This window comes from Geotrypetes seraphini, chromosome 9 (genome assembly GCF_902459505.1).
Source record: "Geotrypetes seraphini chromosome 9, aGeoSer1.1, whole genome shotgun sequence".
Classification (NCBI taxonomy): domain Eukaryota; kingdom Metazoa; phylum Chordata; class Amphibia; order Gymnophiona; family Dermophiidae; genus Geotrypetes; species Geotrypetes seraphini.
In genome coordinates this window covers 139,070,426-139,087,065 of record NC_047092.1, presented here as the reverse complement: position 1 = coordinate 139,087,065, position 16,640 = coordinate 139,070,426, and the positions used below count along the sequence as shown (strand labels likewise).

At 39.6% G+C, this 16,640-nt stretch overlaps 1 protein-coding gene across 1 annotated transcript in view; it reads right to left on the bottom strand.

Annotated features, from left to right (window-relative positions):
* CLSTN2 (calsyntenin 2) overlaps positions 1-16,640 on the bottom strand; it is a 1,243,607-nt gene that overhangs the window by 195,180 nt on the left and 1,031,787 nt on the right. The window lies entirely within an intron of this gene.

Here is a 16,640-nt window from a genome sequence, read left to right as displayed (position 1 = left end):
AGAAATGGGACTTAAAAAACAAAATAGGAAAGTGAAGTTGTTCTGTCCCCCATATTCATGGGAGCAGGCTGTTTGAGTTGGTGTGTGTTTGATGTTACTGTTTATTATACATGCCCTGTCAATGACAGGTTTTGCAACTGTGTCTTTAAGAATGAGTCCTCCAGCTCCTCCTGTGTATTATGGAATGCTTTCTAATGGTTGCTGTCACTCTAGCACTGGGCTGGTGCCTCTGCATTATGCTCTAATGCTCTCTGTTTGAGAAGCAGCTCTCTGTATTAGAGAATAACATGGGGAAAAATCTGTCCCCGTCACTGCCCTGTCCCCAGACCACCATCCCCTTCAATGCCCCGTCCCCGCCATCCCCTTCACCGCAGCATCCACCCTTCCCTCTCGCCACCTCACCGTCCTTCAGTGGCCCGAGAATCTCCCTCCCTCCCCCTTACCTTCACGGCACATTAGTAAAGAAACTTACTAAAGCCGACGGAGACTGCCTGCCTTTGCCTGCAGTCGCGTGTGTGTGGGCAGAAGCTTCTCCTCTAACGCAACTGGAAGATACGTCAGAGGAGAAGCTTCCGCACACACACACGTGACTGCAGGTAGACAGGCTTCGATGGCTTCAGTAAGTTTCTTTACTAAAGCGCCACGAAGGTAAGGGGAAGGGAGGGAGATAATTTGGCTGTAGGGAGGGAGGGAGGGGGTGCGCGTGATTGGTGACTGTGCGCCTTCCCTCCCTTAACTGCGGGGACAAGGCCATTCACCGCTCCATGGGGTGGTGGATGGCCTTGTCCTCGTGCCCGCAGTGAGCACTTTTTTCCCCCCCACCATCATTTTGGCGGGTTACCCGCAGCTACATGCCACCGTATCATTCTCTACTCTGTATTTAGTCAGCTGCATGGCTTGAGAAATCATTATTCTATTAATGCTTTTTTACCTTTAGTACTGCTAGTTTGTAAAGTACAGCATTATCCCTCAATGAGTTGTTATAGGAACTGACCTACTCAACAACTTCAGAGTGCAACAGGCCTGCCTATCAAATACTAGAAACTTTGCCTCTAAGTAAAAAAAAGCTCAGAAACAACCCATGGTTAATCATGGACTTCCTGCAAGTAGTCTCTATTTCCTCCTCCTCTTGAGCTCAGGGTGAAATCACTAATGCCCACTTCTTCAGACATAAGCTCAATTCAGCTCCTCAGAGGCTTTCCTGTAACCTTTACCAGCCCATTAACTCCCTTGCTCTCCCTCTTCCCACTGGAGAGCAGGGTTTAAAGGGACAGTCTGGTTAGACTCTTTGACCTATGCAAATTTGCTGTCTGACATCAATCTCAAGCTCATGCACTCTTAGCTCCAACCCACATCAGGGGTGCTTCCTTTAATTAACTGCCTCCACTCCCTGGATGAAATCAACACTTCACCTCTGGCTGATGATTACAAACAGTCACTTCTACTCTGTACGTAATATCTTGGTATCTCCATTTCATAGTTTGGTCCTGTAAAGCCTTACTTGCTGTTTATAGAACCTTCTATCTCCACAAAACTCATCAATATCCCTGCATGCTTTTCTTCATTCAACTGGCATCAGTCACAGGCCTGTCCGTCCATATCTCTCCATCTCCTTAGCAAACCCCCTATTTATCTGGGGGTTAGGAAGGTTCTGGGTCCTTGTTCTGGGTCTTCCTATTCACTGAAGGCTATTGGGACTCCTCTTCCCCAGTGGGATCTCAATCCTAGATTTCCTTCTACCTTCCAAAATTCCAGAAGAAACCAAGCTGACCCTAAGTTTCAAGTTTAATAAAATTTGATAAAATGGATTATCTTGAATTAATAAGCGAATAACAATCCAATAATTATACAAATTAAAACATGAATTAAACATTTAAAACTAACAGGGGTACATGTCACACATGAGGAAAAAAAAGGGGAAGAAATACAATCTCTGTAAGAAAAGAAACAAATAAGGTAAGTACATCAGGGAAAAAGGGAAAGCTTGATGGAAGATGTACACTGTAGTTCCCCTAAGTGAAAAGAGATCCTGATCTTTCCTGGTACTACTCTTAAGTAGATACCCAGAGTTCCACCCTGTGGCCTCTCTAAACATGACAAGGCCCATGCTTATCACAGGGTATATAATACACTTCCAGTAACTCAGCCTCTTGGGATGTTAGACTGTTTGCAGAAGGCAATGATTCTTTTCAAGCAACGAACTGTATGTTTATTTTCTTTGTTTTAAGTCAACATTAAAGGAAGATTTGCTTAAGAATTGATTCCATTCTGGTTTTGATAAGGACTGACTATTAGTTATAGCTTTGATTATACAAGTGATGACAACCCCCCCCCCTTTAAAAGCAACAAGTCTCAGACTAGATTGAAAGTGTGGGGTAAGCAATATATAAAGGGCCTCTTCTACTAAACTGCGCTAGCGGTTTTAGTGTGGGGAGCCGCACTGAATGACCTGCGCTGCTCCCGATGCTCATAAGAACTTTATGAGCGTCGGGAGCAGTGCGGGCCATTCAGCGCCACTCCCCATGCTAAAACCGCTAGCGCGGTTTAGTAGAAGAGGGGGAAAGTCTTGCACAATAGCTTCCTTGCAGTGTTTTTGAAATAACATATCTTTTATTAAAACTTATTTTCTACGGTGGCAGTAAAGAAGAATCCACAAAAAATAAGGTAGCAAAATAGAGGAATATTTACTTGAAGAGAAATGTATAAACTGTACCAAGGCCCCACAGTATATTTTTCGCTAGATTTGATTTACTCCTTTTCCTGAAGGAAATTTAAGGGCCCTATTACTATAATTTTGTAAATATTTGTTGTTATGTCCCAAATTGCCATGCAGTAACTACAGATCCTCTTTGGTGACTCTAGAGAGCATTTCAGTATCTGCTCACACAAAACAGAGAAAAAACCTTTATTGTACAATAACAGAAATTACACTGTGTATGCACTTACACAACACTTTGTAATGGTGACAGTGTGCAATATGGTTCCCTGAGCTAACTGAAAGGTGCAGTCCCATGACCACTGTCCCACTTATCTTATTACATATGCAGTTAGAAACATGATGGCAGATAAAGGCTAAATGGCCCATCTAGTCTGCCCATCTGCAGTAACCATTATCTCTTTCACTCTCTGAGAGATCCCACGTGCCTATCCCAGGCCCTTTTGAATTCACAATCTCTGTCTCCACCACCTCTTCTGGGAGACTGTTCCTTGCATCTACCAACCTTTCTGTAAAAAAGTATTTCCTTAGATTACTCCAGAGCCTATCACCTCTTAACGTCATCCTATGCACTCTCATTGCAGAGTTTCCTTTCAAATTAAAGAGACTTAACTCATTTATATTACATAGGTATTTAAACAGTTCTATCATATCTCCCCTCTCCCGCCTTTCCTCCAAAGTATACATATTGAGATCTTTAAGTCTGTCTCCATACTCCTTATGATGAAGACCACATACCATTTTAGTAGCCTTCCTCTGGACTGACTCCATCCTTTTTATATCCTTTTGAAGCTGCGGCCTCCAGAATTGTACACAATATTCTAAATGAGGTCTCACCAGAATCTTATACAGGGGCATCAATATCTCCTTTTTCCTACTAGCCATACCTCTCCCTAAGCAACCTAGCATCCTTCTAGCTTTTGCCGTCACCTTTTCAACCTGTTTGGCTACCTTAAGATCATCACATACAATCCCACTCAAATCCCACTCTTCTGTCATGCACATAAGCTCTTCACTCCCTAATCTGTACCATTCCAAATGCATGACCTTGCATTTCTTAGCATTAAATTTTAGCAGCCAAATTTCAGATCATTCTTCAAGTTTCGCCAGGTCTTTCTTCAGGTTATTCACACCATCCGGTGTGCCTACTCTATTGCAGATTTTCATATCATCCGCAAAGAGGCAAATCTTATCCGACAACCCTTCAGCAATATCGTTTATAAAAATGTTAAAAAGAACAGGCCCAAGAACAGAACTTTGAGGCACACCACTGGTAACATCCCTTTCCTCAGAGCGATCACCATTGATCACTACCCTCTGTTGCCTTCCACTCAACCAGTTCTTGATCCAACCTGTCAATTTGGGAACCATGCTAAGTTCACTCAGTTTATTTACTAGACGTCTGTGCGGAACACTGTCAAAGGCTTTGCTAAAATCTAAATACACCACATCTAGCGCACATCCTCTATCCAATTCTCTGGTCACCCAGTCAAAGAAATTGATCAGATTTGTCTGACAAGACCTACCGCTAGTGAATCCATGTTGCCTCTGGTCCTGTAATCCACGGGATTCCAGAAACATGACCATTCTCTGATTTAAAAGTGTTATGTGCTTTCATGCCAGCTTGGCAACTGTTACCATGGCTATATATGCTAATTCACCCAGTAATTGATTAACATATTTTAGTAAATGTCGATCGCATATCAATCATGTGATGGCGATGGGTACAGAATCGTGCCTTCAGCAAAGGTAGGTGCCGGAAATGCAGGCCAGGATTTTCCTGGCCTACATTTCTGGGCTTACTTATGATATGAATCGCACCTTTGTAGGCACTTTAGGCTGCCTAATGCCATGCCACTTCTGGCACTTTATCAGGCATGGGTAGGCCTTGAAACTCAGTTAAGAACGTTGTTTCAATTGCATAATTTTTAAAAATGAGTTTGGGAACCTACTAGTGCTTAAAATACTGGTGCCATTTAGAGAATTTGGTCCTAATTGTCTCTAAAGTAAATCCCTAAAATTTTAAACTGTAAACACCTAGAATCAGAAGCCCTAGAGGTAAAACAAGCTAAGCAAAAATAACACTGGAAGGTTCATGGCTCTACAGTTCAACAGAGGCTGGTCCAATTGAGCTGGAAAACCAAAGGGATCAGGAGAAACTCCCGGGCCACATTTCAGAATAAAAACTCAGTACTAGAAATGGTCACTGTAATAATATAACATGGTAGGCTGTAATTCTGGAAATAATGTCTGTTTTAAATCAAACCTTATTTTATTAATTGTATGAGGTGCCATAAAACTGTAAGATATGCTTTTAATGTTACTGAAAATGAAGCTGCACCGATGTAAGAGATCAGAGTGTGATGCAGTGGTTAGAGCTACAGCCTCAGCACTCAGAGGTTATGGGTTCAAACCTTGAGCTTCTCCCTGTAACCCTGGACAAATCGCTTAATCCTCCACTGCCCCAAGTACATTAGATAAATTGTGAGCCCACTAGGACAGATAGGGAAAATGCTTGAAGTACCTGGATGTAAACTGCTTTGAGTGTGGTTGTATAACTGCAAAAAGATGGTATACATGTCCCAATCCCCTACTGCAGCACTGTGTTCTAACTTTAAGGAGTACCCATTGGAGTGGCCTAGTGCTTACAACTGCTGTCTCAGCACTCTGAAGTTGTGAGTTTGATCCCAACCTGTTCCCTGTGACTCTGGGCAAATCTCTTAACCCTAAATTGTCCCAGGCACCACAGCTAGATTATTATTCAATGTATTGTAAACCATTTTGGGTGAATCTCTTCATGAAAAGGCAGTTAATAAATCTAAAATAATAATGTCAAGTCTACACTCCTGAAGCAGATACAAGGTATCCATTCCAATGAAGGAGTCCTTTTACTAAGCCCTGCTAAAAAGTGACTGGCACTGTTTTTACCGTGTTGGTTCTCCGTATACTGAGGCCTCTTTTTAGCATGGATCTAAGATGGTGACAGTGCCATTTTTAAAAAAATAATTGCCACACATAAATTGCAAAGTTAGTGCATGAGCCTTCAACATCACCTATTTAGTGAATGTTAAGGGCTCTAGCGCTACTCTTGCACTAATCAGTGTGTGACAATGCCCATGAGCTGATTAGCGCAAGGGATGCCTACTCTCTGTCCCCCAAACATGCCTCCATGTTCAAGAATAAAATGTATTTTTTAGTGCATCAGTGGTGTGAACATGCCACTAGCGCTGTTTTTAGGCAACAGTAAGCACACATTAGTGCTTACTATCACTTAGTAAAAGGGTCCCAAAGAGATGGAAGTTTGTGAGCAGTAGTGCTAATCAGCAAAGCTCTGACTTCAGCCACCAATCGTTTATTTATGAAAGATATAGTGGTACTCAAAAAGGTTCAAAGAAGAGCTACCAACATGATAAAGGGGATGTAACTCCTCTCATACGAGGAAAGACTAAAAAGGTTGAGCCCTTCAGCTTGGAAAAGAGACAGCTGAAGAGGATATAAGATTGAAGTCTACAAAATCCTGAGTGGAGTAGAACAGGTTTTTCACTCCGTCAAAAATTACAAAGACTAGGGGACACTCGATGAAGTTACAGGGAAATACTTTTAAAACCAATAGGAGGAAATATTTTTTCACTCGGAGAATAGTTAAGCTCTGGAACGCATTGCCAGAGATTGTGGTAAGAGCAGATAGCGTAGCTGGTTTTAAGAAAGGTTTGGACAATTTCCTGAAGGAAAAGTCCATAGTCCGTTATTGAGAAAGATATTGGGGAAGCCACTACTTGCCCTGGATCGGTAGCATGAAATGTTGCTACTCTTTTGGTTTTGGCCAGGTGCTAGTGACCTGGATTAACCACCATGAGGACGGGCTACTGGGCCTCAGGTACCATTGGTCTGACCCAGTAAGGTTATTCTTATGTTTACCATTTTACTGTCTAAAAATTAACTGTATAAAGCCACAAAAAGGTTATATACAATGTAAACAAACAAGATTCAACAAAAGATCAATATAAAAGCAAAATCTCTGACATACCACTAAAGAGAGCATAAAACTTAAATGAATGTACATCCCACAAAACTTATCTGTATTAAAAATATTCATAATTCAGTCACCTTAAAAATAAGAACGGGCACATTCCATTCCATACTGATGCCCTTACCACCATACCTTTTCTCAGTTTAAAGAACAGATGTTTATTTATTTGAACTAGAAAACCTGTTTTTCTGTTTGGTTGTTTTGGGTTTTTTTGCAAACAGAAAAAACTAAACAGCAACATTGGAAAACAGATCAGAGCATTATATTATAAATAGCTCAGCACTGAAATAAGATTAGATAGTGAGATTTATGAATTGAAGTAATAAATAATTGAATCAAAGGAATAAATAATTAACTAATTTAATTAATTAATTTTGAATAAGCAATAAATTAATGTTTTAATAATAGTAGGGAGGATGGGTTCAAGTCTGTGATGTTATTAGGAATAAGAGAAAATAAGTCTTTCTCTTGGAAGAAATCCCAAAATGGGAAAATTCACTCCATAATCTGAGGCTTGTTTCTGTTTATTTAATTAAAAAACGTTCTACAGTTCATTTTGATTTATTTAATGGTTTTTGATATTTATATTTAACTAATAGATAGCTATTAAGTTTTTCAGTTTCTTGTTGGATCAAAAAAATAGACACATATTCAGTGCACTGTCTAGCTATCTTTTTCTCATTTTTCTTTCTCAAATCCCTACCTTATGTTTTTCCCATATTCATTTCTTTTCTATTGTATTGCTTACCTCCCTTCCCCATTGGCAATGTAAGTCTTGGTATGTTAAGTCCACGTCTCATATATTGTACCTCCCTGCATGTTTTTAAACCTTTTATTTTTTGTACATTGCTTAGAAGTAAGATTAAGCGATTAATCAAATTTTAAATAAAACTTGAAACTTGATAGTGGTTGGCGATAAGTTCCAGTGCTGACTGACTTATCTGGATACTCATCTGCATAGTGACATTATTCAGTTTATCTGGATAACTTTGTATAGCCTTCTATCTGTCCAAAATTATTCATATAGCAGAAAAATATTGCCACCGTCAGGGATAAGTTTCAGGACTGCCTTGGCATTATCCACATAGTACAGAGGTGATCTGTAAGGCTATTCAGATAATGTCTCTGAAGACCTTGGTCAGCAGCACTTATCTGGATAATAGGTACTGTTATTTGGATAAGTGCTTTTGAATATTAACCTGATAGATCATTTACAGTGCTGATCAGAACATGATCAAATTTGAGATAATAAAGCCATAGGAAAGAAACTGTTGAAATAGTATTTAATGTTTGAAATAGCAACTATGAGAAAATGAGGAAAAAAAAAGCTAAAAGGAGCACTGCATAAGTGAAGTGTTTAAATCATGCATGGACATTGTTTAAATATACCAAAACAGCTAGCATGGATAGAAGGTGAGGAGAAAGAACCCATTAGAGCTAAAACAACATCATTTAAAAATGGAAAAAGGATCTGGATGAAGAAAACAGAAGACATATAAGCACTGGCAAGGCATTGATAAAGAAGGCTAAAAGTGAATTTGTAAAGGAACTTGCTGTAGAGGCAAAAGCTCATAGCAAAACCTTTTTGAAGTATGTTAGAAGCAGAAAGCCTGTGGTGGAGTCAATTGGACCATTAGATCATCAAGTACTTAAAAAAGTACTGAAAGAGGACAACAGGGAGACTAGAAGAACTATTTGTTTCAATCTTTACAGAGGAGGATGTAAGGGAATTAACGATCTGTGCTAGAAATGGTATTTAAGAGTGAAAATATGGAAGAACTAAAATCTCTACAAACCTGAAAGATATAATAAACCAAATCAACAAATTAAAGAGCAGCAAGTCACCTGGACAGGATGGTACACACCCCAGGGTACTGAAAAAATAAAATCAAATAAAATTGTAGATCTACTAATCAGTAACTTGTTATTAAATTCTTCCAAGGTGGCCAATGCCATGCCAATTTTTATAAAAAGTTACAGAGGTAAACCAGGAAATTACAGATTGGTAAGTATGATGGTAGAAACCATTATAAATAATACAATTACTGAACAAACAGACAAAGATAGTTTAATGGGAAAAAGTCAAAATAGGTTCAGCCACGGGAAGTTTTTTCTCACTGATTTGCTACACTTGTTTTGAAGGCATGAATAAACATGTGGATAAAGGTGAGATGGTTGATGTAATGTACTGATTTTCAGGAAACTCTTGACATGTCCCTCATGAGAGACTCCTGAGAAAATTACAAAGCCATGGGATAGGTGGCAATGTTCTGTTGTGTATTTGGGAACTTATTAAAAAATACAAATAGAAAGTAGGGTTAAATGTCTAATTCTCTTAATGGAGAAATGTGCCAGAAGGATCTGACTGGAACTGATTCTTTTTAACATATAAATGATGAGTGAAAAGGTGTGGTGACCATGTTAGTTCACTCTTCAAGAAATAAAACAAAAATATAAAGGAAAAAAATACATTTTTTTTTTTTTAAATTAAAAAGGTATTTTTTTTGCTTTTAAGTTTTTGTTCTATTTCTACATATTAACATAAACGATCTGGAAATAGGAACGATGATTGAGATTATCAGAGTTGCAGATGATACAAAATGGACTGTATGAAATTGCATGAGAACATTGGGAGACTGGAAGACAGGGCATCTAATGGCAGATGAAATTTAATGTGGACAAATGCAAAGTGATGCAGGTTAGGAAGAATAATCCAAATTATAGCTACACGTTGCTAGATTCTACACTTGAAGTCACCACCAAGGAAAAGGATTTACCATATATACTTGAATATAAACCAAGATTTTTGGGCCCAAAAAATGGCCCAAAAATAGGGGTCTCAGTTTATATTTGAATCTACTATTGTAGTTTTAAAAAATATCCAAATTTAAGCCTACCTGGCTGTGGGGAATGGAGTCACGGGTCAGGGGCTGGTCCGACATGCAAGGCAAGCAGCTGATTACTTCCACCGGCAGCCGTGGCAGTCCTCCATGCTGTTTGCCAGCTGCTGGGAGGAAAGAGGAGTGAGGAGTCAGCGGCACATCTGTCTTGTCACTGTCCCGGTCCTGCTAAACCAGCTGGCAATAACGAAGCTAGATGCCACTGGGGCCTTCCCTCTTGCCAAATCACTAAAGGCTCCACCAGTATTGACCCTGCCCCCTCTGAAGTTACTTCCTGATTTTGAGGGGTGGGATCGAGACCGGCAGAGCATATAGCGATTTAGCAAGAGGGAAGGCCCCCATGGCGTCTGGCTTCATCATTGCATCCCAGTTTAGCGGGACTGGGACAGGACTGAAGGCAGGGCTGCTCACAATCTGGATGAGCAACTGACTCCTCACTCCCCCCTCCTCCCGGCGGCCGACAAACAGCATGGAGGACTTCCGTGGTAGCTACTAGGAGGAATCAGTTGCCTGCCTTGCATGACGGGCCTGTCCGTGACCCCACGACTCTATTGTAAGAAGCAAAGGGTAAAAGGTGATGGGCAGAGGTCTTGGATGTAGGTGGAGGGAGAGAGAAATGAAGTGTTGGAGGGAAGAGGGGAGAGGATATGCTAGATAGAGGGAGCAAGACAGTAGATACTGGTTAGAAGAGTGAAAATAAAGGGGGGAAGAGAGAGAAAGAGAAGATGCTGGAGGAGGGGTAGAGAGGGAAGAATTAGCAAAAAAAATTGGAGAAATAGAGATGCAGAAAAATAAATGGAGGAAAACTGAAAGGAAAAGGTTAAAGTCAGAGATGGATGTAGGAGAGGAAGAGAAGACAAGAATGAGAGAAGAGGTAGATAGATTGTAGACCCCGGAAAGAAAATTAAGAAAAGACAGAAGAAAACAGAAACTGGGATAAACATGAATAAAATGGCCAGACAACAAAGATAGAAAAAATCATTTTATTTTTAATTTTATGAACAGAAAATGAATTTCATGAACAGTAAATTAGTTTTACTATAAATTTGCACTGCTTTCCTTTTATATTCCAAAGTGTAGAGTGCTGTTTCTCTTTCTCTGGTGTTAAACTGCATATGGCTTCTTGAGATTTAAGTTTGATTTTTGTCTACATTTATTTAAGTTTGTGGTTGCTTATAGTTGCATTTTTCTATGTAGGGGTCTTGTTGTGAATATGTTAGCTTTGGGATATATGCAACACAAATATTTGTATTATGTTTAGTGACTTATGAGATACGTAGTTGATGGGGAATGAGGGTGAACAGTCTTTATTGGCTCACCACGATAACTCAAATTTCTAACTTCAGTTTATATTCAAGTCAACCTTTTTTCTCCCTTTTTGGAAGGAAATAAGGATACCTCCGTTTATATTCGGATCGGTTTATATTCAAGTATATACGGTACGTTGAAATCTTCTGTCCAGTGTGTGGCAGCAACCAAAAAAGCAATGTCGGGAATTATTAAAAAGGAACAGAAAATATCATACTGCTTCTATATTGCTCCATGGTGAGACCACATCTGGAGTATTATGTGCAATTCTTGTCATCACATCTCAAAAAAAGATGTAGTTGAACTTGAAAAAGTACAAAGAAAGGTGACCATAATGATTAAGGGGATTGAAAAGCTAGAGGTTAGGGCCGTTCAGCTTGGAGAAGAGATGGCTGTAGGGAGTTATGATAGAAGTTTATAAAATCCTGAATGGGGTGGTATAAATAAAAATGAATTGATTATTTACATTGTCGAAAAGTACAAATAGTACAGGACATTCCATAAAATTACATAGTGACGTGTTTAAAACAAGTAGAAAAAAAAAATCTTTTCACTCAGAGCCAAATTCTCGAACCTGCACTGATATCACCAGCTGCCTTAAAAGCATCCTCTGATCACGTATCAATCATGCCAATTTCAGAATCGCACCAACATGAAAGATAGCCGCTGGAAATTTAGGTCAGACTTTTCCATGCCTACATTTCCAGTGCCTATCTTCTTATGAATCATGCCTACTTAGGTGCTTTAGGCCACCTAACACCACTTCTGGAATTGGCCATGCCTACTTTGGCATTCAGCGGCCTCAAGCGCCTACATAGGCATGAGTCCAGCAACGATTTTCTAGGTATCGGTATGCACCTCATATCTTGATTAAAAACGCCATTTGGATGATGTTTTTAATGGAAGCTAGAAAATCAGCGTCAGTTTGAGAATCCACTGGATCAAGTGGTAAAAGTAGTTAATGTAGCTGAGTTTAAAATGGCTTAGATAAATTCCTGGATAAAAAGTCCATAAATACAACTACTTGTAATTTCAAGTCATTATGACCCCTTTCATTTAGAGTAAGGCTCTTATTTCTAGTAAAAAGTCCATAAACCATTGTTAAAGGTAAACCTGGGGAAAGCCACTGTTATGTGGCATGGAATCTTGCTACTTTTTGAGACTCTGCCGGGTACTTGTGGCCTAGACTGGTTACTGCTGAAAACATGATACTGGGCTAGATAGACTCTTGGTCTGTCTCAGTACAACTCTTCTTAAATTCTTATATTCTTTAATATAAGGGTATGCTGAAAAGTTCTCTGCCCAACCAAAAAAGTTGGGTCAGTCCTTATTGAGGACTATACACGTAGTACAGTGGTTTTCTACTTTTTTCGTTTCGTATTTTTCCGATGGAATAAAAAAAGTGGAAAATCACTGGAGTAAGCGTTTAGCCCTCGATGTAACTTTTTGGGTTGGGCTGAGAACCTTTCAGCGGCCCCTCATATTTATTTAGTAAGCATAGAAACACTAATAAAGCCATTTATTATCCATCTTGCCATACTATGCTCAAAACTAGCTCTTGACTTGAAACCTGGCCGACTGCTGTGCTTTCTACTCCCCTGTCTTTCACTGGTATGTACATTTTTAATGGGTCTTTCTATCTCATCATCTGACTTAGTTTATATCAAATCCCCTCCCCTAGATCATTACCTTTAACTAAATAAATAATTCAACTAGCCTAGACACCCCCTATGAAAGCTACTTGAGAAATGTAACTGGTAAGGAGATCACAATTTTTCCCAATTCCAGTCTTAAATCCTCTTTGACCTTTTGAACCTATTTCTCATCTTCCCTCTCTATCTTTTTAACCACTTGGTTGATAGCTATTACCTTTAACAATTCTGTTCTCTTAAGCTTGTTTCAGGAACTGCAGTCATATTATTTACTCTCTTGCTAAAAGAACAGTCAGTTTTTCCTACATACATTTCTTGTGACATTTCAGAAGTAGGTTGAGCAGTAGGGTTTAGATAACTCTGCTACCTGATACTAAATTTCTATAAGAATTCTGAGGCAAGTTTAATTAGACCTTGTATTATTAATGTACAAAAGAATCAATGTTTTAGCAATTTCTACCCTTAATCAGTTTATTAAACAGGTGTCTAACTTGTTTCATAATCAAAATGTTTCTATATTCTACATACTTTATTTCAGTTTTCTCTATTACTTAACTTTTGATTCATTTTTCTTTTCTCTAATTCTTTTCATCTTTTATCTGTCTTCCCTTTCATTAATTCTTCATTTTATTTTCACCATTTTGTCTCATTTTTTTCTTCCATTCCTTAATCATTTCTACCACTTTCCTTCCATACCATTATAATTTCTTCCTCATTCTTTTTTCCATCACATTTCTTCTACTAATCCCTAAGCCATCAGCCACACCCGAGAACACTGCTCAAAACTGCTTCTTTTAACTGCACTTCCATTCTGCTCTTAGAAACCTTTTTCATACCTCCAGCCTCTGCTTTGGGAAAATGAATCTTTGACAAAGTATATGCTAACTTCTAGGAGACCTCTCGAGGTAGTCGCCACACCCACATTGTGAACCCAACCTACCACTAATAAATTCCTCCCTATGATCAGGAACGGTACCGCAAAGCTGGAAATTGGCAATCATTAGGCCAATCTTAAAAAAACCTGACCCTGGATCTGAACAAAAACAGCAACTTTAAACCGGTTTGCAACCTTCCCTTCATCTCCATGATCCTTGAAAAGACCATACTATCCCAACTCCAGGCCTTTGTCGACAGACAGAATGCCCTCTCCCCTTACCAATCTAGGTTCAGAAAATTCAATAGCACAAAAATGGTTCTAGAAGACATCATCGATGACTCCTGGAACATACTAGACAAAAGAAACAATGGTATACTGGTCCTTATGGACCTCAGTGACACCTTTGATACCATTGATAACCCCACCTCATCGCCAGACTTGCAAATATTAGAAACAATGATCAGGCACTAAGGTGGTTCTCGTCATTCATGAGCCATTGGACTCAAAGCCTCCTACTAAAATATATTCTATCACAACCTAAACTGATAAATTATGGAGTACCGCAGGGCGCCCTCCTGCCTCTTCTGCTTTTCAAACCCTATGTCAGACCAGTGTTAGACATTGCCTAAAAATAGCAAATAAAGACCCACTCATTTGCCAATGACATACAACTGTACCTACTGCTAGGCTCTAAGTGAGACGCTCAAATCTCCAAAGTACATGACTGCCTCTCGGAAATAAAAAGCTGGATGATCTGAAACAAACTGCAACTAAACATAGCAAAAAACAAACTCCTCTGGATATGGAGAGGTGACCCCAAACTCATCTTCCTGTCGATCTCTTGGGAACTGACCACCCTGACAGCCACAGACAAATTATGCAGCTTAGGGGTGATCCTTGATGGCAACCTTTCGCTCTCTGATCATATCTCCAAAGTAGTTTCTGCCTCATTCTACTACTTCTGACAAGTACAGAAAATCAAATGATACTTCTTGGACCTGGACGTCTCCCAGCTACTCTACACCTTCTTCCTCTCCCATATGGACTACTGCAACATGCTCCTAAATGGCCTCACTACAAAAACCTTCATTGACTACGAGTACAAAATGCTGCCATCCGACTCCTGACAAACCTTCACATACGAGACCTGATCACCCTGGCATTCCATGCTGACCACTGGCTGCCAACTAACAAACAATGTATATTCAAAGGTCTAGTAATGGCCTACAAACTCTTCCACAACATGGTATAGCCTATATGGCCTACAAACTTCTGCCCTACGCCCCAAACCAACTGCTTTGCTCGCAAGAAGAATAGTGATTATGCACTCCCTTGGGACGTGCCCTCCACCTTGAGAATGCCCGAAAAAGATCTTACTCGTACTACCTACTGTGCCTCTGGAACAAACTACCTACCCACATAAGATTGTTAGAAGATCTACAAAATTTGAGGAAGACAATATAAACTCACCTCTTTCCCTGACCCTCTATGAGATTGCACCAACCCAAATTCCCTGGCCTTCTGACAAAGGGCACGACTCTATACTGTCTCAAATCTCAAATCCAGTTTTATGTCTGACCATGCCATGTTTTGCCATCCGATGCTCTACCACACTCTGTCACACTGTTTACCATCCTTGTCCTACTATACTTTACTATACACCATATTTACCATACTATGGGGTCCTTTTACTAAGGCGCGCTAACCAATTTAGCGCACGCTAAAGATTAGCATGCACTAAATGCTAAGGCGCCTTAGCATTTAGCATGCGCTAAATCGGTTAGCATGCACTAAGTCGGTTAGCGTGCCTTAGTAAAAAGACCCCTACGTTTGCCATACTATGTTGGCCCTGCTATGATCTCTCATGTCTTGTTTGCCACACAGTGTTTGCCATTCCATGTCTTCCATTGCCTAACCATTTTTGCTAGTCATGTCATCCTATGTTAGCTTTGTAATATTACGTTTACCATGCTATGTTTTGCTGAATTATGCTCGGCTTGGTATGTCTCACCATACCATGTTTTGTCATATTATATTTTTATCATGCTTTGTAAACTTTGTTTTGCCACCTTTGTCAGACTTGTCCCAGATACATTAGATAGATTGTGAGCCCATGGGGACAGACAGGGAAAAATGCTTGAGTACCTGATTAAATTCATGTAAACCGTTCTGGGAGAATGGCATAGAAAATTGAATAAATAAACTCATGAGTTACCAACTCTTCTACATTCCTTTTACTTTCTCTTTATTCTCTATTCAACTTCCAAAATTATCTTCTTTCCACAGGCAGGCACCAGCTGATCCACTATCTTTCTTATATCCCACCAACATTTTTTCTCTATTTTACCTTTAGGCCTTTCCTTCTACTCAATCAACCGACAGCCTCTTCTCCTTACAGCCTTCAATTTGCATATACACAAGCTAACTCTTTTCTTCCCCTCTCCTTCTCTCAGTAAGAGACACTTGGCCCCTCTTAACTGTTGCTCTGATGTGCTGCTTCTTCTAATAGCCCCTTCTGATGCTGCTCTGCTTGTGTCACAGAGTAACATAGTAAATGACTGCAGATAAATACCAGTGTGGTCCATCCAGTCTGCTAACCAGCCAACAATCCAGTATATTATGTAGGTAGTGCTGGCTAAACTCTCTAGATACATAACCAGAGCCATACACTGCCAGAAAAAGCTTGGAGAGGTGGTAGCATATCAGAGAAAAAGCTAACCGCCAAGGAATGGAGGATGATAAATTGGTATCACCAGAATTTAGAAATGACGAGGAGGTGGAAAAAGAGGCCCATGGTATTGAGAAGGAAATTTCAAGAAACGGGTTGTGACTTTAACCTTCCTTCTGCAAATACTCCTTCCATAATGACAATAACATTCCTTAGGGACTCTTTTTACTAAAGCTTAGCGTATGCTGCACATCCCATTTTATACCTATGAACCACATGGTAAACAATACTTGCTAATATCAATGGCCAGGTGTTATGTTTTAGTAAAATAGTTCTTTAGTGTGGTCTCTAAAATTACACAACTAATATGCTCTGATCTATTGTTCACTTCTTATTTCATATTTTCATTAAAAAGGATGATTGAACTATGTTATAAATATTAATAAAAACCCCATAAATTGCAGCTAAAGTTGAAATCTTGATGGCTAG